Source organism: Ciconia boyciana, chromosome 5 (assembly GCF_034638445.1).
Source record: "Ciconia boyciana chromosome 5, ASM3463844v1, whole genome shotgun sequence".
NCBI classification, from domain to species: Eukaryota; Metazoa; Chordata; class Aves; order Ciconiiformes; family Ciconiidae; genus Ciconia; species Ciconia boyciana.
Genome location: NC_132938.1, coordinates 65,243,103 through 65,268,098, shown reverse-complemented (window position 1 = coordinate 65,268,098; position 24,996 = coordinate 65,243,103). Strand labels below are relative to the sequence as shown.

The 24,996-nt window shown below is 43.6% G+C and overlaps 1 protein-coding gene across 7 annotated transcripts in view; it reads right to left on the bottom strand.

The window, feature by feature from the left end:
• The window catches only part of ARHGAP24 (Rho GTPase activating protein 24), a 222,579-nt gene that overhangs the window by 71,417 nt on the left and 126,166 nt on the right, over positions 1-24,996 (bottom strand). For 2 of the 7 annotated variants that reach the window (XM_072862990.1, XM_072862995.1), the window contains exon 1: positions 13,139-13,449. The exons of 1 other annotated variant lie outside the window; for it this stretch is intronic. The gene's annotated coding sequence lies outside the window, so the exon portion shown is untranslated. 4 more of the 7 variants (XM_072862993.1, XM_072862996.1, XM_072862994.1 and 1 more) reach the window with 4 other exon arrangements.

Genomic DNA, 24,996 nt, shown 5'->3' with positions numbered 1-24,996 from the left:
CCTGTCACTTGCAGCTCATCCCCAGCCTCCCCTCAGAAGCTCTGCTTTTGGACAACTCCTGCACCCAAGGCAACTGACCTCTCCTAGCCTTTGGTACAGCCAGGGTACAGAGGTGATACAGATGCAGCCATTCGTTCCAGGTTATTCTCTCATGCTTCCTCTCTAACAGCTCCCGTCTCATCAACTGCTCTTCAGATAAAAAGGTTGACAGCTGAAGTATAGCACTGTAAGGAAGAGGTGCCACAAATAAACCTTCCAATATTTCACAGGTCATCCTCTGAGACAATCACAATAAATCCAAATTTCCTTCTTGAAATACATTGCTAGCTTCTTCCTCAGAGCTGTATTTCAGAATACCCTTGAGTACTTACACATTTTAGTATGTTATTTCCCCTGCATATTTACAAGAACAACACTTATAACTCTTTCACCTCATTCACTTTAAATCTGAGCATCTCAATTTCTGCAGCATTAAAATCTCTCTCATAGCAGGCTTATGTTAGTAAAAGTAGTGATTTTTATGAAGTCTCTGACACGAGAAGCTGGTATTATATATGAAGTGTGAGAGTTACGTTAATGTTGCTGTTTGCTGACAACTTTCCAAACTACCACAATTCTATGCCACTGGGGTGTGTAATAGCTACCATTATACAGCTGGCATGGCTACAGCACAGATTTAACACATTCTTGATTTGTTCTAATTCTGATCTTATTTTGAGAAGTCCAGAGGTTTTTTCCTTAGTCTCGGGATTCATTTTTGATGGCATTAAAAAAAAAAAACCACACACCCACAAATAATCCTGCCTTGTTGTTGTAGGACTTACTGAAACGATTCTCTCCAGGAAAGAAAAATAATTTGTATTTCTACTATCTAAAAATTGTGAAACTCCTAAACAAGACTTCTCTTCTGGCAGGAGCGCTGGGAATTATTCTTAGCACATGCTGACATATACACAGGCTTTTCCAGTATGGACACAATGGAAATGTCTCATCAGGAAGCACTGCTCTGCCCTCCAGCTGGAGGTGCATTATAGCCACAGCTCCTACGTGCTCATTCTGAGGAACTCACTTAAGTTGAAATTTCCACATTACAGAAAGTTTCAGCAGATGCAGGCTTTTGCAAACAGATTTCAGTATATGCTGCATTGATGTAAATGTCTTTATATGATAACAGATAGCAGTGTTGGCAAACACATTCAACCAGAAATGCAACAAACTTCATCTGATGATATCTACCCTGGGACAACTTGTAGCTTTCAGCATAATATTTTGAAAAAGGGACTTGTCCAATTCACAAGCACAACATCCCTCTCACCGCTGTTGCTCCTTTTACTCGCCCAGTACAAAACCAAAGAGCACACGGAGTACCTCTGCTCGTTACTGCTGCTGCTCCTTTCAATTCCCAACCTCTTTTCCAGTTTTTCAGTATAGCAAGATACGCTGGTTTGTCCTGGCACAGCCCCACCTTCAGCTGTTAACAGGCCATATCCATGTGGCTCTCCACCACTGGTCCAATGTATGTTTTATTCCCATTAGGGCAGCTCGGTCTGCTGCCTAAACAGCCCCGGACAAGATTACGCTGCCACAGCGGTTTCTACATGGAAGAGCCATTTCTTGTTAATGCCTGTCATGCCTGTAGCAGCGTGAAGCTGCTCTATGCAACCCTGTAACCTTGAAGTCGGCAGGGGGAGCGAGATGGGGCTGCCTTCCAGTCAACTGGCTGACAACCACCAGAGAACAAGATTTCCTTCGGGGCTGCTGTTAAGGCTTTGTAAAAACCCACTTTAGAAAACAGTTTTGATTTGCCCAATGTAAAAGTGGCCTGCAAGGAGGGGGGTGGTGAAGAGGAAGAGGGTGGGCTACTTAAATCCACAGTGTTATACAGGTCCAGATACACTCACTTACTTCTTTTATACTATACGAGTACACAACAACCTTGTTCTCTAGATATTAAGTGCAAAAAAATGAATCTAAGGGGATTCCTTCAGTTAGGTCATGCAATTCAGATCAAAGCATGGTTTCAGCTGCACTAGGAGAGTATTTTGGGTGCTCTGAATGCATACAATGCACTCAGAATTAGCCAAAATACTGATCCAATACATCAGTGAGCTGGGAGGTGCTGAAATAGATAAAAACGGCTACAAAACTCAAAGGAGCATGTAACAAAAGGGACAGCACAGCAGTGATTTTGCAATGATGACAAGTGACACTGATGCTACAGATTACAGAAAAAGAACATGCCTGTCATCTGTTTTTGCGATGCTTGAATCTCAGTACTGAAAATGCTCAGGTACCTACTAACAGGCTGTTATTCAGTACATTGCATTTTCTAGAGTAAAGCTACATTTTTGTCCTCAAGCCTGTCAGTTCTCCCCACACTGGAAGCTAACAGAGCACCAAAGAAAATTTTAAGCAGCGACATCTCATCATTTCCTCTTCCAGATCTGGTAATTAATCAGCTATGCAGTAGTGCATCTTGCCTGCTTATGGCCAAGAAACACTTCCTGATCCAGACTGTGGCTCCTAAGTGACTTTAGTCACATTAGTTAGAGAAAAACGTAAGAGGGGAAGATTCTCTTCCCTATGTAGGTGTTCCACCACTGGGAATCCTACCATGAACTCTGAAGACAGGCTGTCAAAAATAAAGGTCAGGTCCAGTCTTTCCTCCTGACCCTTTTCCTGCCTGCTTAAGGGAACAGACTTATCCTAGTTCATAATAAGATGCAGGAGAAACGTTGGTTCCATCTGCAACACAGCAGACACAACACAGACAAACAACAGGAAAAAGGGATAAGAAGCAGAAGGGTTTGTGTGGCTCCCCCCTCCCCTCCAAGAAAGCAAGCTTTTCCAAGGTGGAAGAGTTCTAACACTGAAGTCCCCTGCCAGTATTAGTAAATTCCTGCTGTCATGATTAAGGGAATTTCAAACTTTCTGCTATTTTCAAAACAGTCAGTACCTGGAAATTGGATGAAGAACACCTAGGCATTCAGCTTGCTAAGAATAAATTATTTCCTATAGGCTTCACATCCAATGAAGGCATCGCCAGGTGTGAGGTCCAAGCTCACAATGCCTTGTTCCAATTTCCTGGCTGCAGCAGGGCCTTCTTTTGGGTTTGCTTTGACCTGGAGGGTGGGCAGTGGCAGGGCAGGCAGCCGACACTGCCACGCACAGCTCCCTGCCCTCTAATGAGAAGTACCACGCTGCCATGGCAGCTGTGTCCTCAGAGAGCATCATGTCAGCAGACAAAGTTTTTGTAATGAGCACCGAATGTAAATATGGATTCATTAATACAGGACTGCTGCCTTGTATCTGTTATGACAGCAATAACCACAGGAGATAAGGCAAAGCTTCCTTAATGCAAAATCACAACTCCGATTTGTTATACAGAACAATACCTACCAAACCTATGTCCTGTGTTGGTGCCTATGAATTGAGAGGCTGAAAGCTTTGCCATGCAGTATCTTCCAATGCCTTAGGTAATACACTCCCCCCTCAAGCTTCCGTTCAGTTCGGATGGCTGACTGGCTTGGTCTTTTTGCTAATAAAGTGGTTCCCAGTGTTTACATACCAGACTGTGGGTCTGCCCCTCTTCATTTTGATGCTATTTTTGTCTGCTTTTAAAAGAGTATTACCATCACCTGCTCTTGTTTTAGTTTATATTGTCTTAACTCACCCCATGATTATCACAGTTCTCCTGTATCAGCCAATTCTGTATCAACTCCCCAATTAAAGTCTCAAGGCAAGAATTCAAAGCAATTTTAAAATTATAACTGCTGCTTCAAAACTGAACAACTATCCTTTGGCAGCAGAGTTCGAGGCCACAGAAATCTGTTGCTGTAATGTCTCCAGCCTTCCCTGCTTTAATGAGGCTTTCGGGGGGTGGGGGGCAGCTCTGCTCTCATGAGAGGGACATGCTTTTATTACTGATCTGTCGAGCTGAAATAAAAATCAGTTATGCCTAAGCCTTCCTTCTAGTGTCCCTGTAGAAAAAAGGGGTTTATTTTCTAGGAAGAAGAGGAGAGGAAAAAAGTATGTGAGCTGCAAACGTCAAAGCAATAATAACCTCGAGTTAGCTCCTCATCGATTCTCATCTCACCTAAATCAGCTCATCCAATTTTGTTGTTGCATGACTGCACTTACTATTATATCTACCTATCATGTGCTGGGTAAAAGAAAATGGTACGACCACTGCCAAGGACTTCAGTAAATGAAGGTTTTGCCTTCCTTGCCCCAGCTGCTCTCTGCTTCTTTGCAACTTTCACAGTCAAGAGCCTGCTTTGTACAAAGCCAGTGCTTCAGCTCCCGGTGAAGTGTTTCAGAGCACCAGCAGTGAGGACTGTTTTCCCACGGCACTTCTGCTGTGCTGCACCTCTTACACCAGTGAGAGCACTTTTCTCCCTTTTCTCTCAACAACAGAGCAGCTTGTGTTGTCCCCTCTTGCCCCTGAATCGGGAGACCGTATCCTGCATTCAGGACACTCAAATGCAGAATAAAGCCTCCAAGTCCTTCCAACATTGTCATTAGAGTCAATCTACCTTCAGCAAAAGTAAACAACGAGGTACCCAAGGCTAAAAAAGAGCTTCCACGTGGGATGGAGCATGGCTGAAGTGACAGACACAACTAACTGATTTTCACAGCTGTGGAAGGACAACAATGATGCCCTGTTAAGCCTTAGTGGTCCTTAACGTATTGTTACCAATAAATATGGTACCAATAAATATGGTACCTTCTGCTCACGCTCTACGCACTGCCATTTTTCTGATAAAGTAGTCAGCAGCAACACAGTTGACATCTTTTTTCTCTTTTGCTCAAGACAGAATCAACAACATCCTGTGATCAAAATGGGAGTGAGAGCCATCTTAACGCTGCATGTTGCCTCTTCACAAAACCTCCAGTTAATAGATTTTGCACCAGCAGCCTCGAAGAAGGATCCGTTCCCTCCCTGCGTGGCAGCACACCATGCAGTAGCTATGTTGTGCCATCAGCACAGTCCGCTCTGTCTGGTCCCTGCTTTTCACCAGGCACAAATGGCGACAGCCTGACAAGTGCATTAAAACTTAAGCTATCCAAAGGAAGCCAGACAGCAACTTTGCGTACAGACCCCCCAGGGTATTCTTCTTTGCTTTAGCTTCCTAAAAATAGCTCTTTAGAGGGGAATGAGGCTTTCAGGGTTTGCTTGTTTCTTTTTTAACCAGTTTTGAAAAGACTCCCTCATCCATAGGCTTTTGTTGCTTTCAGCAACTTACAGGTCAAAAAGCAGAAGACTACTGACAAAGGAAACGTGACCTACGTCTTGCCTCACTACACTAGGTTACATCTTTCCTGTGCATGCTTATGTAATAAAGAGAAACGGTGCACATCAAAGGGGGTTCAGAAATCGTGGCCTCTGTTCCTGCCTCCTCAGTAGCTTTTTGCCCAGCATTGGTGAATTCCTTTAAAATTTCTCTGCCACATTTTCCTCTTTCTGCAAAAAGCAATTAAGAATATTTACTCACCTCACAGGGTAGACATAGCACTTCAGTTAATTAAAGCTTGTAAAGACTTTAAGATCACCCAGTGAAGAGCTTTATAAGAATGTGAAGTGCGTCATAAACCCAGAAAATGACCCAGCAGAGACACAAAGGTCACATCTGAACTGAAGTGTGTCAAATAAAGATCCTGTTTACATTTAAAGAAAAAAAGTTGTAATTTAAATTACTACAATGTGCTTTCCCACCATACCTTAACTGAGATTTTACAACACAGTAATCAGAGAGGTAATAATTTCACATGCTACTTGGTGAACTGGAAGGAATCCATTTGAAGGTGATTTGCAGAGATACCTGGCAGAAACTACTAACTATAAATGTTGGTATATTATCTGCTTTAAGCTGTAAAAAGACAGAGCGAGGGCCCACACAAGCACAAGCAAAAGTGCCTCTCACTCGTACTTATCACTAGCTTTAAGTAAAAGCCTCTAAGTTTTGGTGTTAAAAAAAAGAAATCAGCTCCTTCCAATACTTCAGAACTTGAAAGCTGCCAGTGACTGGGTTCTTACGGGGTTAAAGGACAGGATCTCCTGAGCTGCAAGGGGAGCAAACAACATGCAGACAGGGACAGAAGGTATGTGGCAAGGGTAGGGGACAGGCTGCTGCTTCTACTGCAGCGATCTCCAAGGTTAGCAGTAGATTTTGCCCCCAGGGCATTTCACATGTACCACTGTAAAGCAAGGTACCATGCACCAGCTTAAAAACTTGCCAGCTGCCAGCCTGACCAGCCAGCATCACAAGTCAAGTCACGGATCAAGGCAAATACTTTACAGTCCTTGATGTAATAATTACATAGCAGTGGCTACACCATTTCACAAGAACTCACTGCTGCCTCAGGACTCTTCTGCTAAGTGGGAGGATGCAAACACAGTCGGGACCACAACTTGGCCAGAGAGGGAGGGCTGGCAGGTGAGGGTGACCCTCCTCGGGGAGCCTGGGTACCTTATGGGTACCTTATGCTTCAATCGGTAAAAAACCACCACAGTGAGCACCTGTACTGGGCCAGCTGGAAAGCTGGCCCAGCGAATGTTTTTGATGGTTCATTTGGGTACCCTTAAAGCTACCAAAAGTTTATGTAATTTGTCATCTTCTCTGCCCCAAATCCCCACAGCATTGTTTCTTTCCCCTAACAGTCCTCCCTATACCACATGTGAACTGCAGGGTGTTATATCAGGTTTCATAAGGTTGGAAGGAGCACAAGAGTAGGGACAAAGCACTTCAGCAGCCACCCTTCCTGTTTAGCCTGGTGAACAAACACTATTCAGGGTATCCAAAGCCCTTTACAAAGTAGATCTCAGCAGTGGCCTCACACTCTTTTAGGACCAGACAGTGACTACTTAAGGTAAGAACTTCTACGATGAAGGATCTCAACATCTTGTTTCCATTGCTCCACCCGACAGCTTCCTCTGCTCTTGGGCAGCAGCCTCCCCCAGCCACAAGCCACAGTCTCTGCCATGTATCAGGGTATCCTGGGGGAAAGGCAAAGTGAGCTGTGCATTTCCCAGTCTATCATCACATCTTTTGGCGATGCAGAAAAAAGGCAAAGATAAGCCCACGTTCATTTGTTCCCTTCAGGATGTCAGTACTTAAATGCACTAGGTTGTGGCTCAAGATTCATTCCTGCCAGCAATGGTCACTGGACAATACACGTGTGATGCGGGTAAGGTGTGCTACGTAATTTCTGCAGAAAGAATGCGTGGTACAGCTTACACAGGCTGCAGAAAGGTAGATGATACTGTGATTCAGCAGTGAGGTTGCTGGCACTAACTCATCACCATGCTGTTTCTGAAAAAACTTTGAGTTTGCTTAAATCTGGCCAATTGACCTTGTATCGCTTCAGCACCTCCTTCTAATGACTACAAAACTTCCAACCACAGCATTTCTGATTCACTCATATGTGTCCAAAAATCTGATTTACAGGTTTTTGCCAGAGCAACTAGGATGAAAAAGCTATTTGTGGATCTGAGAAAGAAAAGATGATGTAGAAGAGGGAAATAAAACAATCAAGGCATAATCCAATTCCACAAGAATGAATTCCACTTTCAAACCATCTCAAATTAAGCTTAAATGAAAAAAATATTTCCTGAAGACACATTTCTCATTCAAAGCAGCCACAGCTCTTCTGATTCTGAGTGCCTAAATAAATATTGCACACACCACTTTTAATAAGGTTAGATTTTTCCATTTTATCTTTGACCATTTACTGCAGGCTCCAACTGCATGGCCACTTGTCCCATATTTAAGTCACTCTGGGCCTATGTTTTACACCTTCATCCTATCATTTCATTAGTTTTCATGGTACGAGTGTGAAGTAACAGAGATCTCCAAAGCCACTAACCCTCCTTTTCTTCTATACTGAAACAAAAATCTCAATGGCAGGCCACAGGAGGACATGAACAAATAGTGCCAAAACACACCATCTCTTTCCTCTGGTAACACAACACCATCAATCAGCTCCCCAAGTGGCACATGTTCAAAATCCACAGACAAGCATGGTGGATTTTTACTGTTACAGGAAACATTTTGGGGTTTTGTCCACTTAATATTGGAAACTTAGTACTTTCTCATTACAAATCCAGCTCGTTTGCAATGGAGATATCCCATGGGGAGAATAAAGTGAACCAGGCGAAGCCTGAAGCAGAATGTAAACAAGGAAGCTGAAACAACTGCTGGATGTTATTAGCTCTTCCATACATTTTCAGGAAACACTCCTAAGTACATCGATAGAGGAGTATTATCTGTATTATACCGTGTGGGAATGGTTCAAAGCTGCGTCAAAGGAGGTTAGACTGGACATTAGGAAGCATTTCTTTACTGAGAGGGTGGTCAAACACTGGCACAGGCTTCCTACAGAGGTGGTCGATGCCCCAAGCCTGTCAGTGTTTATGAGGCATTTGGACAATGCCCTTAATAATATGCTTTAACTTTTGGTCAGCTCTGAAGTGGTCAGGCAGTTGGACTGGATGATCAATCCCTTCCTACTGAAATATTCTATTCTATTCTATCCTATCCTATCCCCAAGCATATGATACTTGTTTTTAACAAACATTCTTTAGTGCTTGTAGCTGCCTCACTTTTATTTATTGCTAAGTGTAAAATGTAAATTCAGGTATTCATTGACATCTTTCCCATCCACAGAAGCTGGGTATTTTATTTTTGTGTACAAGTGAGGCCACCTCTTTACCCTGCTGCCAGATGGACTGAAAAGTGCACTGGTCAAATCAGCTATGTACAAAGATGGTACATCCAAGAAGAGCACCAGGAAACAGATAATAACAACATGAATCTCTCCAAGTTTGGCTCGGTACCTTTACAAGCTACCAATAACATTGATCTGCAGTCTTATCCAACCTGCATATTCTCAGAACTGCCACACCAACTCTTTAAGCGATCTCTCCCAGTCAGACACCTCTCCTAGTGACTGCACTGTGCGGGTGACCTGTGGGGTTGTCAGGATGTTACCTGCAGAGACAAGCCTGGTCTTGGACAAGCAGAGAGCTGTCACAACAGGGGACAGCTTTGGGATAGGAAACCTGCACCCCACTGATGAGCGCTGCAGCAGCTGGTGCTCTGTGCCAGCCCTCGGGGGACGTGCGCTGCCCATACCCTCAAGTCAGGAGCCCTCCTCTTTTTCCTGAGCTTAGATGCCCATGACGCAGGGCCTAGAGACCCACAATTCAGTCCCCAGCACTCTGGCATTCAACCAGCAGACAGGAAAATCTCTGGGAACCTGAAAACTACATTACTTTTTCACTGACAGTAAAATTCATGGCCATGTTTTCAAGAGTGCTGTTCCCACAGCCAGGGTCAGGTTTCCACAAGGAGTTAAGAATCTATCTGCGTACCTGGAAAAGGGGAAGGTTCTCAGAAGCATCATAGAGCAGCTCTTGTCACAACCTGAATGACCCCAATATGTTCCTGGTAATTTTGAAAGTCTGCCACTTACTTTCATCATTAAATCAAAAATGTATTTTTCACAAGATCTGTTCCCAAGAGCAGGCTGTAACTGCTCCTCTGCCAGCAGGAATGAACGCTGAGAACTTGCAACTTTTTACATCCACTGTATTGAAACACTTCACAACTACGTCTTGGAAGAAGAGGGAGCTGCAGTCTATGGATAATGTTCAGGTTAAGTAATCTGCTACCATCTGACGTTCACAGACAGAAAAGTCAATGACCTCATTTAATGATTTAAGGATTAGAATGAGTTTGGGTTTGTATCAGACTTGGCTTAAGAAGGATAAGCTGGATTCATTAGAAAATGAAGTTTAATAAGCTACTTCTGGTTAAATTAACTAATGAAGTTCAGGGGAAAACAAAACAAAACAAAACCAGAAAGCAGTTTTAAACCAGACTATGTAACTGTGATTTACAGCTCTGCATTTACAGGACATGAAAAGAGAATGAATTTGACAGCTGCTTATCTTCACCAATAGCTCAGAAACCAGTATTTCTCTGAATTGACATTTAAATGACAAACTCAGTCCAGACTTCACAGTTTGCTTTTGAGCTGCATCGCTTGGATTTATAGCCTGCAAGAGATACCAGGTGCACAGCTTATGTGCAATCTATCACTTTTTCATCCCAACTGGAACAATACAGCCAGAAAAATACTGCATCTCCTTGAACTAAGATTTCTGCCCCATCTCTGAGCCTGCACAGATGTTAAAGTACAAGGATAACCCTATTTTGGAAAGAGAGGGCAAGAGGCAGCAGCAGGCCATCTGCAGAGCAGGGACGGGGAGCTCTGCAATATCCATAAGCAGCTCCAGAATAGGGGTACTACAACACACCCTGTGGTACCACCTTTTCTGCCTGTGCTCAGGACATGACAGGTGACCAGCAGCACAGCATCTCACCAACTGACCTAATTAAACGGCTTAAGGGTCTGGGGAAAGAGAAAGAAGAGATTTTACATCCAAATACTATGTAAGCACATGCTCACTTCGTAACAGCTCTCAGGAGCATTACAACTACCTTCCTCTTACCTCTCATATTGCACAATCCGCACTACCAAAAACCAACTCAACTGCTGCTGTTTTGAGCTGTCTTCAAGCCAATAACTGTAGCTAGTTGAGAGTAACTGTAGTATCTCTGAGGCAATAGAGTTTGTCTTTTGCTTTGAGGGCCATGTGTCTTTCCAATACAGAGGTACAAGAATATCAAGATTAGATGATGCATTTAGTCACACAGACTGTCTCCTGTGCCAGGCTGATTCTAGCACATACCAGTCATGAACTGTATCGCTTACCTTAAAGGTATCAGGACTGTACTGTGCACAAGTATCCTTTGTGCAAATGCAAATATGATACTAAGACATACTGGTGAGTATTTCCAGAAGTGGTTTGTTTGGTACCTGCCCATGAAACACTCAGGGTAACAGGAGGAAGAAGACGGGAAGATACAATGCTGATTAAGAAACATCCAATCAACCTTTCCAGCAGTTTGGTAAAGTTTGTGCATTTGATCGCCATAAGCAGATGTACAGCTTTAATCTGCACAGACACGTGCAGTGTCTCCCAAAGTAGTGCTATTTGCCGTAGCACTAAAACATTTGCTATTGAAGTTTTAATGAAATCTCATCCACTTCTACTTTTTCCAGAAGAAAACTCAACTAATTAGTCTTAATTATTCAGAAAGTATAACGAGTTCTAGACCACACAGACTCAGTTTACTGAATTCAGGTCATGGAGTAACTGACTCTTCATTCCACTTCCCTTCATTTTAGTAATCAGTGTTGAGACTGGCAACTCAGCAATCAGTGTTGAAGACTATTTCTGGAGGATAAAAATCTGGATTGGCCAGAATCAATGAGAACAAACCAGGGTATTTAAATATTTCAATATCTTTTTAAACAAGCCCCAAAACATTAATCATCTAATCTCACATGAACATGACTGATTATTAGCTAATTATCTGAACTCAGTTCATGAAAACGTAAGCCAACACATGCTATAGCTACTCTGCTTATGCCATCTGCACTGTTTAAGTACAAATGCACACGTCTAGCAGGAATACACTGAAAACTCGATTATGAAACTGCCACTTCACCTGTCTTTTCAAATACACCTAAAGCGCAGTTGAGGGAGAGAACACGACCACAGCAGTGCAAAGAGCAGTGCAAGAACAGTGCATTTCGGTAATACCCATTTCTAGTACACAGAGGAGGCTGCAGGACCTCAGCATGCTGAAAGCTAGGCAGGATCTTTAAACACAGAGTTCATGGGAATTCAACAGTTCCCCTTCCTTGCATTCTCTAACAAATAACTCAAAAGAGGCGGCACGTCATGCTATTTTAAGATAATGGTATCATTAAGGGTAAAAAATGAGTAGTTATTTTAAAACACAGCAATGCAGCTAAACTGCATCAAGGCTCACCCTGAAGTCCGAGTCTGACTCTGAAGCAAGGAATTTGCAAACACTGCACAACCGAGTTAAAACAAAAGGGTGAAAATGCAAGACATCAAAGCACTGGCCAGCTACCCAAGGTATATTACATATGCAAAAGTCTCCTCGCCTAAGTCCAGCTGCTGCTCCAGCACCCTGCGAAAGCTGGGAGCTCCTGCGTGACTAGCAGGGTGAAACCCTTTCTTAAAACAAAGCACACTTTAACTTGTGAACCAACGAGGAGGTGGGCAGGATGCCGCCGAAATCCGACAGCTCATCTCCCTGGCAGAATCACAATGGGCTGTGACACAACACGTACTGGTGTCCGTCCAGGAAAATAAATCTGAAGCTTCGAGCTCTCACCTGGCAGGAGCACACGCTGGCAGCAAGAATCAGCGTCAGCGCGGGCACCTCTGGCGCGACAGCCAGTGCCGCCGGGACTGCCGCCAGCCGCGGCCAGCCCTGCCCGCGCTCCCGCTATCTGCTTGCTGGCGGCAGTCTCTCCCGTGACTACATCGCCCAGGAATGGCAACCACCTCGCCCCTCAGGGCGCGGTGCTGCTGGGGGGCCGCGAACGGTAGGACGAGTCGCGCCAGGAGCAGACCCTAAACCAGCCTCCCGGGACCAGCTTCCTTCCCGTGGGACCGACCTGAAGGAAGCACCGCGGGGACAAACGGAGGTCAGGAGAGCTGCCAGAGGGAGACCACGACACCGGGGCAGAGCCGCCTCGCGCCAGGCACGGCGTGTTCGCAGGCACACACTCAGACACACAACACGCAGAGTTTGCCAGCAAACCCTCCACCCCCCAGTCGGGTCCGATCAAATCCTCCTCAGCCGGCTGGCCGGTCAAAGGCAGGCTATTTTCTTTTAGAAGTTAATACAGTTAGCAGAGAGGAATGGATTGTAGTACTTGTTACAGGCTACTCACCCAGGCACTGAAACGGCTATATTTCTTTAAAAGCAGAATGCCTTTGCTTTGGGAAACTTATTTCTGTTTTGCTATTGTCATTTGCTAACTTGCCCAAGATCCTGTAAAATCCCAGAAAAGGCTAGGAAACGAGAAGAGACGATTTAAAAGCTGACGGTCAGGACAGGAATTTACGGAATGAAATCTTTAAGGGCAGGAGCAGATAGAGCCAGCCAGCTAACGCTTTCATGCCCTGTCTCTGACCAGCAAATTCGTTTTGCGGGCAGACCAAGGGGTACAAGATGATTTAAAATACCTGCTCGTGATGTGTGCTTCTCTGCATCAGCTGGGAGTCCTTGGCGTAGCTAGCACGCTGCCGTGTCTCATCCTCCTGCCTCTTCCAGCAGACCTCGCACAACCACAATGTCGCAGTTCCCCAGGCCTTACAATCAAGCGGTTTGTTGTAACAGAACTAAAAATAGTGCTGAATTTTTCACTGAAGCACTTGCTTGAGTGAACATAGTGCCAGTCAGCCCATGCGTTAGTGAGCTGTACAGACCTTTAATATTAAATATAGCCCAGATCCTCCTGGAAGTATGGCCATTAACTTTTTTCAAAATATGTTTTTTCTTTTTTTTTGAGAGTCAGCACAAAATAAATCCTGTTTCTGACATCTAAAAGACGAAATGAGTGGAGTTGTTGTAAGAATATCCTCAGGGAAAGAGTGAGTCACTTAAGCTGCTTTTATGATAAAAGATCCCTACGTAGTAGTAGTCTCTTTAGTAGTCTCCTGAGCTGTTCAGAGATCCGTATGCCCCCTGCAAAACAAAGTTTCACATTGTTGGGTTTTTCGGTTTTGTATTGTTTGTTTTTAATAGTTTGAACACCTGCTTCCACTGCGGAGTTAGTGCTAGCATGGGAAACAGAGCAGGATTTCATACTGGCTAACACCTCAAGAGGATGATTAACAGAAGTGTCTGTCCTGCAGGGCTGTTAATAAGGTCTGTGGAAAAGACTACAAAGTGTCCCATAAGGATGCTGCATATGAAAGTTTATGGCATAGGTTGACAAGTCTAGGACAAAAAAAATTCTCAGAGGGAATTATTTTTGCAAAGCTTTTTATTACTGTGGCCTGAAAACAATCACTGAAGACAAAGGCTGCAAAAAATGTCATTTAAGACACAGATGCTTGCGCTGCTGCCAATGTCCAAGCTGGGATCTCAGAAGCAGATTTAGATGCAAAACTTCCAGTCAGCGCACACCAGACTCACACGCGTTCACACTGGGGCACACAGGTGGATAAGCCAAGAAATGAAAAGGTGCACGTAATGGCTGGTAAAGCCACAGTCATTCTCCTGGTAGCTGCTTCAGCTGTGAAGTCGGCACCAGAGTATGCCTGACAGCAAGCCAGGATGTCTGAACCACAGCGAGTTAAGGCCTACTACTGCCGGTGGACATTAGTCTGTAAAAGCATCTAGAAATCCAGACTCTATCACATAGTATACACCAGTGAGAAAGTGGCATCTGTAACTTTAGTCTGTGCTACACCAAGTCACTATATGACTATACTTAGTGAAAGTGAATTTGTAAGTCAGGATAAATTTGCGAGAAAATTATTTCTTCACTTCAACAAATAAACTGACACTGCCAGAGAAGCTTTCCAGAAGTAGCTCTCCAGGCTAGAGTAGTACTGTACATACATACATATTTACATATATACATACACACCCGCACACACACACACAGAAAAAGAGAAATCTATAGATACATGTATTTTAAAGGAAGATTTTAGCACGGAAATAAACACTAAAAAGTTGGCAAGTTACAGGGAATATCAGAGGAGAGACACTTGTTTTTTGTTCATTTCACTGATTTTCATAGGAAGAAGTTGAAACTGAAAAGACCAAGGTGGTTATGTGGCCTGTTTGGCTGTTAATATAAAATTGTCTCCCACATTTTTGTTTTCCCTCATACGTCTTTGAACATTGCTTCAATTTTATTTGTTTTGCAGTAGAACTGCAATATTTTTGCCCTTGTGAAAGGGCTGGAAAATTCCTCCTACTCCTTTCTATTGCTAACAAAACATGCTGCAAGGCAGCATATAACATCTACGTAGCAGCAGAGGTAGCCACAAACAGAACTGTGTCTTCATTCCTGCTCCACTCCCAAGCTATTATTTATAGAGAGAAAGAGCATTAACAGAGCACAAAGTTCTCCCTAATTTAGCCTCACTTTGCCATCTGTTGATGGCAAATCAACATGTTGATCCCATGAGTTGATCCTAATGAGAAACTACTTCAAAACACATTTGAGGACCAGCTGCACCCAGTGAAGTCACCAGAGTAGGGGAATATTCCCTTCCCAATACATCATACTCCAATGATACACAGCAGCTCCTTCCCCTACCGAAATCAAGGGGAACGCTGCCGTTAATATGAACGCAGCCCTGGGTCACAGCCTCTTGCAGTCATGTTGAGCAAGTATCCCACTCAATATTGTTTTTCTCAATAATCACAACTCTCTACCTGGTCAGAGGGGCAATGAGAGCACTACAAACATTACCCGTCCCCCAGGCCTGAGCAGCCAGCTTTCTGCAGCTGCTTCTTCTTCAGGGTGTTCATCTATGGAGTGATCATGGAATCACAGAATACCAAGTTGGAAGGGACCTCAAGGATCATCTTGTCCAACCTTTCTTGGCAAAAGCACTGTCTAGACAAGATGGCCCAGCACCCTGTCCAGCCCAATCTTAAGTGTCCAATGTTGGGGAATCCACCACTTCCCTGGGGAGATTATTCCAATGGCTGGTCGTTCTCATTGTGAAAAATTTTCCTCTTGTGTCCAATCAGAATCTCCCCAGGAGTAACTTGCACTCATTACCCCTCGTCTTTTCCAAGTACTCCTTGTAAAAAGGGAGTCTCCATCTTCTTTGTAGCCACCCTTTAAATACTGGAACATGGTGATAAGTTCTCCCCTAAGCCTTCTTTCCTCAAGGCTGAACAAACCCAGTTCTCTCAGCCTGTCCTCACATGGCAGGCTTCCCAGTCCTTTGATCATCTTTGTGGCCCTTCTCTGGGCCCCCTCCAGCCTGTCCACATCTTTTTTGTATAGCAGGGACCAAAACTGAGCACAAGTATTCCAGGTGTGGCCTGACAAACGCTGAGTAGAGTGGGATAATGACTTCTTTATGTCTGCTGGTGATGCCCATGTTGATGCAACCCAGCATCCTGTTGGCTTTCTTTGCCGCAGCAGCACACTGTTCACTCATATTGAGCTTGTTGTCCACCAGGACCCCCAGGTCCCTTTCTACAGAGCTGTTCCCCAGCCAGGTAGATCCCAGCCTGTACTGCTCTCCTGGATTATGTTTTCCCAGGTGCAAGACCTTACATTTGTCTTTGTTGAACTTCATAAGGTTCTTGTTAGCCCACTCTTCCAGCCTATCCAGGTCTTCCTGCATGGTGGCTCTCCCTTCTGAAGTGTCCACTTCCCCATTCAGTTTGGTATCACCAGCAAACTTCACCAAGGTACACTTGATCCCATCATCCAGATCACTTATGAAGATATTAAGCAATTTTGGGCCCAATATCGATTCCTGGGGGACCCCACTTGTGACAGGTTGCCAGTGTGAAAAGGAGTTATTTACCACCACCCTCTGGGTGTGGCCTGTCAGCCAGTTCCCCACCCACTGCACAGACCACTGGTCTAGGCTGTAATGCATCGTTTTCTCTAGCAGGAGGCTGTGGGAAACCATATTGAAAGCCTTGGAGAAATCCAGGCAGACAACGTCCACCGCTTGCCCCACATCAACCAAGCAGGTTACTTTGTTGTAGAAGGCAATTTGGTTTGTCAAGCACAATTTGCCCTTGGTGAATCCGTGCTGGCTTTTCCCAGTCACGTGCTTCATTTGACTTGTGATGGCCCCCAGGAGGATTCGTTCCATAACTTTCCTGGGGACTGAAGTAAGACTGGTGGGCCTCTAATTTCCTAGATCCTCCTTTAAGCCCTTCTTGTAGATGGGGATGACACTAGACTTCTTCCAGTCTTCTGGGATGTCCCCCAATCTCCACAACTTCTCAAAGATTATGGAGAACGACTTCACAACAATGTCAGCCAGCTCTCTTAACACCCTCGGGTGGATATGGTCAGGGCCCATTGATTTGCAGGGGTCAAGCTCCTGTAATAGTTCACATACCAACTCTTCCTTCACTGATGGTGGATCTGTGTTTGCATCAACCTGGATTTTTGTTCCCAAGGCCTGGGGCCCAACAGTACTGGTAAAGACAGAGGTGAAGAAAGAGTTGAGAACCTCTGCTTTTTCAGTGTTGTTGGTGACTAATTCACCTCTCCTGTTTAACAGTGGGCCAGTGATGTAAGTATTCAACAGCCAGCCACTGCCCGAGGAGTCAGATGTTGGCTGACACTACACAGAAGAGTCGAAATACAGGACCACGGTTGCCAAGATTGAGAGAAGTTCACTACTACTGAACTCACAATGAGATTGCTACTGCTACTGCCCTGCAGACAGCTGAATCACATGACAGCAAGTATGCAGCATCTGTCGTTGCAAATGCTGAGGTTAAACCTCTCTGTCCTCCTGAGAAAATTCCTTCTGAACATCCACCTAAATCCCTCAGAGTATGGTGGTCCCACATAGTTGTGGGACGGACTACAAGATGAATTTGATTGGGAGCCAGCCTGTAAGTCTACTGTGTAGTTTGGTCAAAAGCATATGAGCAAGAATGACAGTCACCTCCTGGGCCCAAGAATACCCTAGAAAACAGTGGTCATTTTTTAACTGTTTGAGACAAAACCTCTAAAGCTTTGTGCTGTAGGATTCCTCATTAGGGTTATGAGGGAAATTCCCTCATTAGGGAAAGGTTCCTCATTGTGCTGTAGGATTCCAAATTGGGGTTAGCCTGTTACCGCACCTAAGCGAATCAGCTGGGCTTGGGAGAGCACTGAAGAAGCCCAGGGAAAAGCCGTGCCATGAGCCTACAGAGCTCCCTGGCCACTTGCTCTGCCCAGGGCTCAAAGGTGAAGAATCTGAATGCAAGTGATCACCACTTAGATAAATCCCTGCTGCCAGTACAAATTTAGAAGTTATTACTTCTCTTTGCTATGATGCCTCAATTTGCCCACCTGCAAAACTAACAAAAGCAACAGAATGGGTCATTAACATTACAAAGTCATATTCAAATCCTTAGGTAAGTGGACTCTGCAATTTGCTGTGGGTAGCAAAAATTGCACTATAAATAGCCTTCCACCTTTCCTGCAGTTCATGGAAAAGGCAAGAAATCTCTCTCTGTTCCCTTTGTTGTCTCACACTTCTGCTTTCTGTTGCACCAGGGAATATTTAGAGCAATCTTTTGTAAACAGCACATGTTTCTGTGTCAGCCCCAGCAGTGGCCAAAGCACTGTGGGGCTGCGTTCCTGAAGTTTTTGGACATCGGTTGAAACCAGGGCCGCCCAGGCAGGGAGCAGCTGTGTGTGTAGGTGGGCAGGGAACAAGGGGAGGGACAAGGAGACAGGAAACTTACCAGCTTTGCTGCCTGCAAATGTCACGATGCTGACTCCTGCTCCCTGTGTCCAGACTGTTTAACAAGTTTTCCTCTCCTGCTGGCTGGCCAAGATGAGGGGGACTGTTTTGCCGGACATTTCGCTTTCTTCCCTAGTACCATCACCAGCAATAAATTACATTTCTTACCTGGTGAAACAAACTGCTTAGTAATTTCTGCTCTGCCTCTAAGGTCTGGGGTCTGCTGCTTAAAGTATTTGCTTCACGTTTCCAACATCCCCATGAAAAGGCCCTTCGTTATTACTGGAGAGACTGTAACTGAGCACACTGGGATTATTTTTAATACTTCATGTGACTTCAGAAAGCAATTTTTTTTTCATAGTGCATGCTTAAGTGGGACTCGAGCCTCTTCCTCCCTTCAGTTTTAGTAGTTTAAGGCAGGAACGTTTTCAGAGGTGCCACCTGGGCTACACCCATGTGAAAAGGCAGCAACACCCAGAAATGTGAATTGTAAGGATTACAATTTACACTAATGTAAATTTACACTAATGTAATTATTTACACTAATGTAAATTTAGCTGTCCAGCATATCCCTTGTGCTTTATGACATATGTTTAATAATATGATCACACATATATTGAAGAATGAGGTATGAAGGAAGACAGCTAAGCAGTGTAGGTACTCATAGAATACTACTGAGGGGAATCTTTAAAATACCCAATCCCCAACTACGTAAGGGAATTTAGTGTGACAAGGACACTTTGGGTTCTTTGTTAAAAGCTCCTAGAAAATGTAGGGATGTCCAGATTTGGGTCTGCCCTCCACATTATCAGCAAGTCTCTCATTGTCAATAAAATAATCTCTATTGAAAGTAAAGCTGTCAGCTTGGCCCTCAAAATTACTAAAAGCAGCATTACGATGATAGGCATTACTAGACATTCCTATGAGAAGCTGAACTGCTCTTTTCATTACTCTGCTGGATAAAACTGTTCTATACATGTTCCACAAGTAGGTGAAAAGTCAGTCACATGCACAACCATAACTGCAAACTATAAAGGACATATCAAGAAGGAGACAAGATTACAATCACAGAAAATGCGAATCGAGCACAAAAATTTTTTCCTATGAGATAGAGATGCAGCATCTGGTTTTGCATATTCTAACACAGGAATAAATCTTCCCGAGTGCTTTCCTCCATTCCTTCCAACTTCACTGCAGTCCAAATCCAATTCAGCTGATATGTAAGAAATGAGCCTTTCTCCACATGTTTGTGCATTTGGGGTTTGAGTTGGTTATATTCCCGCAGCCCAAATAACTCTGAACATGACATGCCGATATCTTCTCATGGAAGCTTCTGTATCAGCTGTACCATGTGAAGGGCTCTCAGCTGCACAACCATTTAACTTGCCCGAGTACATTTTTGGCTGCTGTTCTGCCTTGCAGCTTAGAGAAACCCTCTCCAGGAGCTAGCTGACAAGAAGGAATTGCCAAAATGTGATACTTTTCAAAGCGCTTACTCGTAACGGGAATGGGAGACATGAGAAATGTTTTAGCAGGTCTGGAAGAAAACATCAGAAAAAAAATGTTGTGCTGTTGTAATCCATAAGGACATCTTTTCTATCTTTCTCTTATATGTTTGTTATATTTGAAATGCACAGGTTCATAAACACAAACTTATACGCAAATTGCACTTCAGACATTAACTCACTTTCAGTTTTGATGCTGGGAAGTATGGTGTTTGCATGATGCATCTATCTTCTTGACATAAGCAAACACCAGCTGTTATTTGCTTGGTTTAAAAAAAAATGAGTAAACAAAATTTTATTAATTAAATGGGGAATTCAGAAAGCTTAGATCTGGATTCAAAACTTGTTACACAATCGCGTCAACTTTGAGTCAAGGAGAGCACATGAGACAAGACGGATACTCCAGTATATTCTCTGTAGTAATAACTTGGCACTTTATTTACATGTGCCATTAACATCTTGTGTGACATAACCAAGTATGGACTTTGGTATCTCATGTGCTTAAGCAAAATCAAGTCCTATATATGCTGAGAAGTGGCCATATGCTTGTTCCACCTGTGTCTCCCTCTGCATCACAGTGAAATGCTTGTGAAAGCACTGTCTTGGTTTCAAATCCAGAGAGGAAATCAGAAAATAAGCAGAGGTTCTGAAGATGAACATGGTTTTGAGGTTTGACCATAAAAAAGAACCCTCTAGGTGAGCCAGAAAAGCAGATTACTTGCTCTTACATGGAAAACAAAACTTCTCAAACTCTTTGCCTCTGGGAAACACAAACAGCACATCCTGCAAGTCACAGGGTTTGTTTCCCAGCAATTTTTCCAACAGCTCAGTGCCACGTGCCACCATGGTGGTACAGGTCATCTGCAATACCACAGTTAGGAATCCAACTCTTTAAAGCTGTTCCCTCCTGGGTCATCAGTTCAAACACAACCCTGGTCTGCAATGATTGAAACCTGCCATAGCCTGACACCTGCAAAGCAGCTCCAATGAAATGAGATGGTGATTTCACTCCCATTGCTGCTGGAGAAGCATCACTGTAAAAATGACTGTAATCAGTAGCACCTCTGATACCCAGCTCAACAAAAGAGGCCAAGGGCAGGGCACACATGGAGGATCGACTCTGACTTTGTCCTGTGATTTCTTCTTGTTCTGGACAGAAAGGCTTACAGAAGAAGAGACATACTGAGTCTGCTCTCTGAAAACTTCTGGGTATTCTTTCTGTTACCTGCCAACTCTCAGACACATTGGTAATACTCTCATTTCTGCTGGCCTATGTTAAATTAGATGCTGATAACCACTGTTTTGCTGAGAGGGTGAAAACATGCTTCCTCAAAAGTGCTTTGTCTTTTTATATAATCTGTGGGACCTTCAAAGGTCCTACAGAAAACTGCGACTTACAGCTAATTTATAAAATATTAATAATATACAAATCACACACATGGTCCCTGGTAGTTTTCCTAAATTACAGCACCAATCCCAGAAGAGACCTGTCTTATCCTGTGTAACTTGGTCTCTGTCAGGAGATCAATCACTGTCCCTTTCCCATTAGGGCATGGAGTAATGCAAACTTTTATTTATTCCAAAGCTTCCAGGAGAGGAGAGCAGTGACGGGGCAAGAATTAGCTGTGCACCACCATTTTCCAACTCACACACAGACACATCAGCTGCAACTTGACAGCTAGGATCAGTAGGTTATTCCAAAAACATGGACTCAACAGCAAGCTGGAAGGTAAAGCTAAATTGCTCTAACTTTGAGAAAGCGTCAAGGGAAAACACAGTAAGAAGGCAGAAATCTCGCTTCTGTCCACAAAAGTGCTTTTGTGCAGTTTATAAGCAGAAGAGTAGTGAATACTCATTTTCCATATCCCTCATAGGTAAATCCTAAAATAATAAGGGTCTACTGGGTATTAACTACTGTCTTCTGGGGACTAAGACAAGAGAACAGTTATTCCTATAGCTAATGCTAATAAAATATGTTTGAGAAAGGAGTTACATAAACAGATTATTCCTCTAGGCTGCAGTAAGCAGATACATATTTTTATCCCCTTTCCAGAGATAGCAAAAGGAATGTAATGAGGCAACAGTGAAATATCTAAAACAGACCTGAGACAGGCAGCTCCAGGAACAGAAGTGTAATGCATTCATTCCCTAGCCATTGCCACTACTCACTCCACCACTGCTTCTCCATCGCTAACTAGGCTAAAAATAATAAATTACATATTTTCTTTGCCCAGCGTAAAGATGCCCTCAGCAGACACACCCCTGTTCTGCAGTGAATGCAGGGGATAGCCATGATCTTATTTCCAATTTGGCTTGCTCAGCTGCAGTATGGGGTGGGCATCCCTGAGGAATCCCAGAATTTACCACTCCAAAGAGCCTCCTACCTGAACAGCCCATTTTTGCTGGCTGACGGAGCTGAGCTGTCACACTCACGGCACAACTTTTAGCAGCTACTCAAAAACCCCTAATTTCTTGGTCAGTTCAGGCTAGAGAAGAAAGAAGTTATGAATATCTTCCAAAGGGCAGGATCAAAACGTGCTGGGAGCAGAGCCCTGTCAGAAAACATCTAGGCTTGTTGCCAGCACTCCACGAAGGATCCGTTTTACACACAAACAGAGGCTTGGGGTAGATTCACAGCTCCAATGATATTTATGGGCTTTTTACTTTGACAGGAGTTGTTAGAGACTTCCACTGCGCTGTGCTTCTCTGACCTGTGCAGCAGGTTCACTGCAACCCTGATGCCTGTGGACATGAACATGAGATGCAGTTTTGCTTCCTCCTTTGGGAAATAAGAAATGTGACTTTTTATATTGTAATCACCCCTGAAACAACCCAATATACTTCCAAGCTCAGCATGGTCTTACACTATTTGGATAATAATTTCCTATACTTCCCTCAGTTGCACACTTTTCCAAGGAGATAAAGCACAATTTCTTCTCCCTTTCACCCCAAACGTGTAATCCTTACAGAGTGCCAAGAAGCTGAAACACCTTGAAGGCTGCTATACCCTATGTGCATCTGTGTCTACTACAAGCATGTTGGGAACTTTGAGGAACTAAGCAAAATCAAACAACTCTGTGTTAAGGAGGATCATTCTCCCCATGTGACACACACACACACAATCCACAAGTACAAGCACCCACAAAGCCTTGGCTCAGGTATTCTATACATATCTATATCCTACACACTATCACACCAGGAGACATAACTGTTTAATAACATTTGGAAACAGCTAGTACTATTTACTGAAGGATAAATAACGAAAATTTTTCCAACAGGTACAGTGACAGGCAACCTCCAGACGCAGTACGATGCACAGGGTATGTTGTGTCCTGTAAAAATCCTTTTAATAATTTCAACTGGATTAAGAGTACTTCAAAAGCATACATGAATTTCTCATTAATACCACAAATGCAGCTTGTCCAAACTGCAGATGTGCATTTGCTATCAGAAGCATAAATTTCTCTTATTTTGTGTATCCTTCTCTACCCCCTTCCTTGGCTTTATACCTACATCTGGTAACACATGACTTCTTCATTTGATGCTCATATTGCTTTCTTTTTAAAGCCTATCCAGACAAAATGTGTACACAGGGATGGTATTACAGCCAGACTAACAGCACTTACAAAACCCCAGTGTCCTTCCATGTACTAGATGAGCTACAGTCCAGCATCATCAGGATTTACAAACACACCTGTCTTAGTTGATATCCTTCCTTCAAACAAACTGAAACAGCTCAACAAATTCCTGCGGTTACAGTGATGACACAAAAACAGACGAAAACCAGTGCAAGTCGTGGGCATTTGCCAGGAAGCTTGCTACCTCTTGGATAAAAGGTGGCCTAGCTGGTCAAAGACAACCTAGTTCCTAGTTCTTGAATGTTGAAGAAACTAGATACATAAAAACTAAAGTAAAAGTTATTATTTTTACCAAGTGCCATTATCAGGGGAGAGAGTCTGAAGATGTTTTCCTGCACTCTATCCAGACCACTAGATTTTACCCATAGCCTCCCATGCAGTCGTTCAGACCTTTTCAGACATTTAAACCTCTTCAAGTACTGACAAATCCTTTCCTTTAGGTTCCTGCAACGTGAGACACCATCTTGCAGCTGAAAATACAGCAAGCAGGCAGCATTTTGCGACAGCACCTTTTAGCATCAGCTAAAAGATTACTTGCATCAGCATCAGCATCAGCTGTTGCAGCAGAAAGAAGATGATCTCACTCAGAGGTAAGAGTGTTGGCAGACAGATAAGTAGTTACCTGAGCTTAAATAGGTCAATACCAGTATAGCAGTACCAGCTCCCAAAAAGCTTCATCTGTTCACCAGCTATTTCAGCTCTGTCTAAGGGGGAGCCCAATTCAAGTAATACACTAGCCACAATGCACTTGCTACTTCAGCAGAAACAGACTGTTGCATGAAAAAGTTGGATCAGCACGTTTTGAAAACTTAAATAAAATTGATTCTGGATTAAAATTATCAATTCATTTCCTCCTTTGCCTTCCTGGGAATTGAACCTGTCTACACAATTAAACTGTATAAAGATTTCCTCTGAACCTATAAAAGCCTTTTATTTATAGCCGCATCTCATCATATTAAACACCCTGCTCTGATCTATTACAAGTTGAAGGGATGACAAATACTAAAGCATAAGCTGAATACACTCAGCACATTATGCATTTAAAGCACTGCAAAATTTTACTTATCAGTTTCCATCTGAATTTAGAGCAATCCTCTCTTAAGCTGACTATTTTGTGCGAACCCAGCGACACATTGCAAGCAGGGAATAAATAGATGAACAATGTGGTTTTTTTATCAATCTCCGTTTCATGGCTGTTCTGGCCTATCTGAAATCCTCACCAATAGCGGCTGTACCAGCAGACAGTCATCTGTCTGCACAGCAACAGCCGCACAGGTGGCTCCTGCACAGACTCCTATACTACACTTGCCAGTTAAAATGCAATCTCTTGTTGGCAGTAGCTCCCTAGCATCAGACTTTGCCTCCTCCAGCAGCCACACTGTTCTTCCACCCTGAGGAACGGGAGCAACCGGCTAAGACACAGCATCAGCAATGTGGCCTTGCTTAAGGCACATCTTAAACGTCTCTTAATCTGTGGCCCATACTGAGTATCTATTGA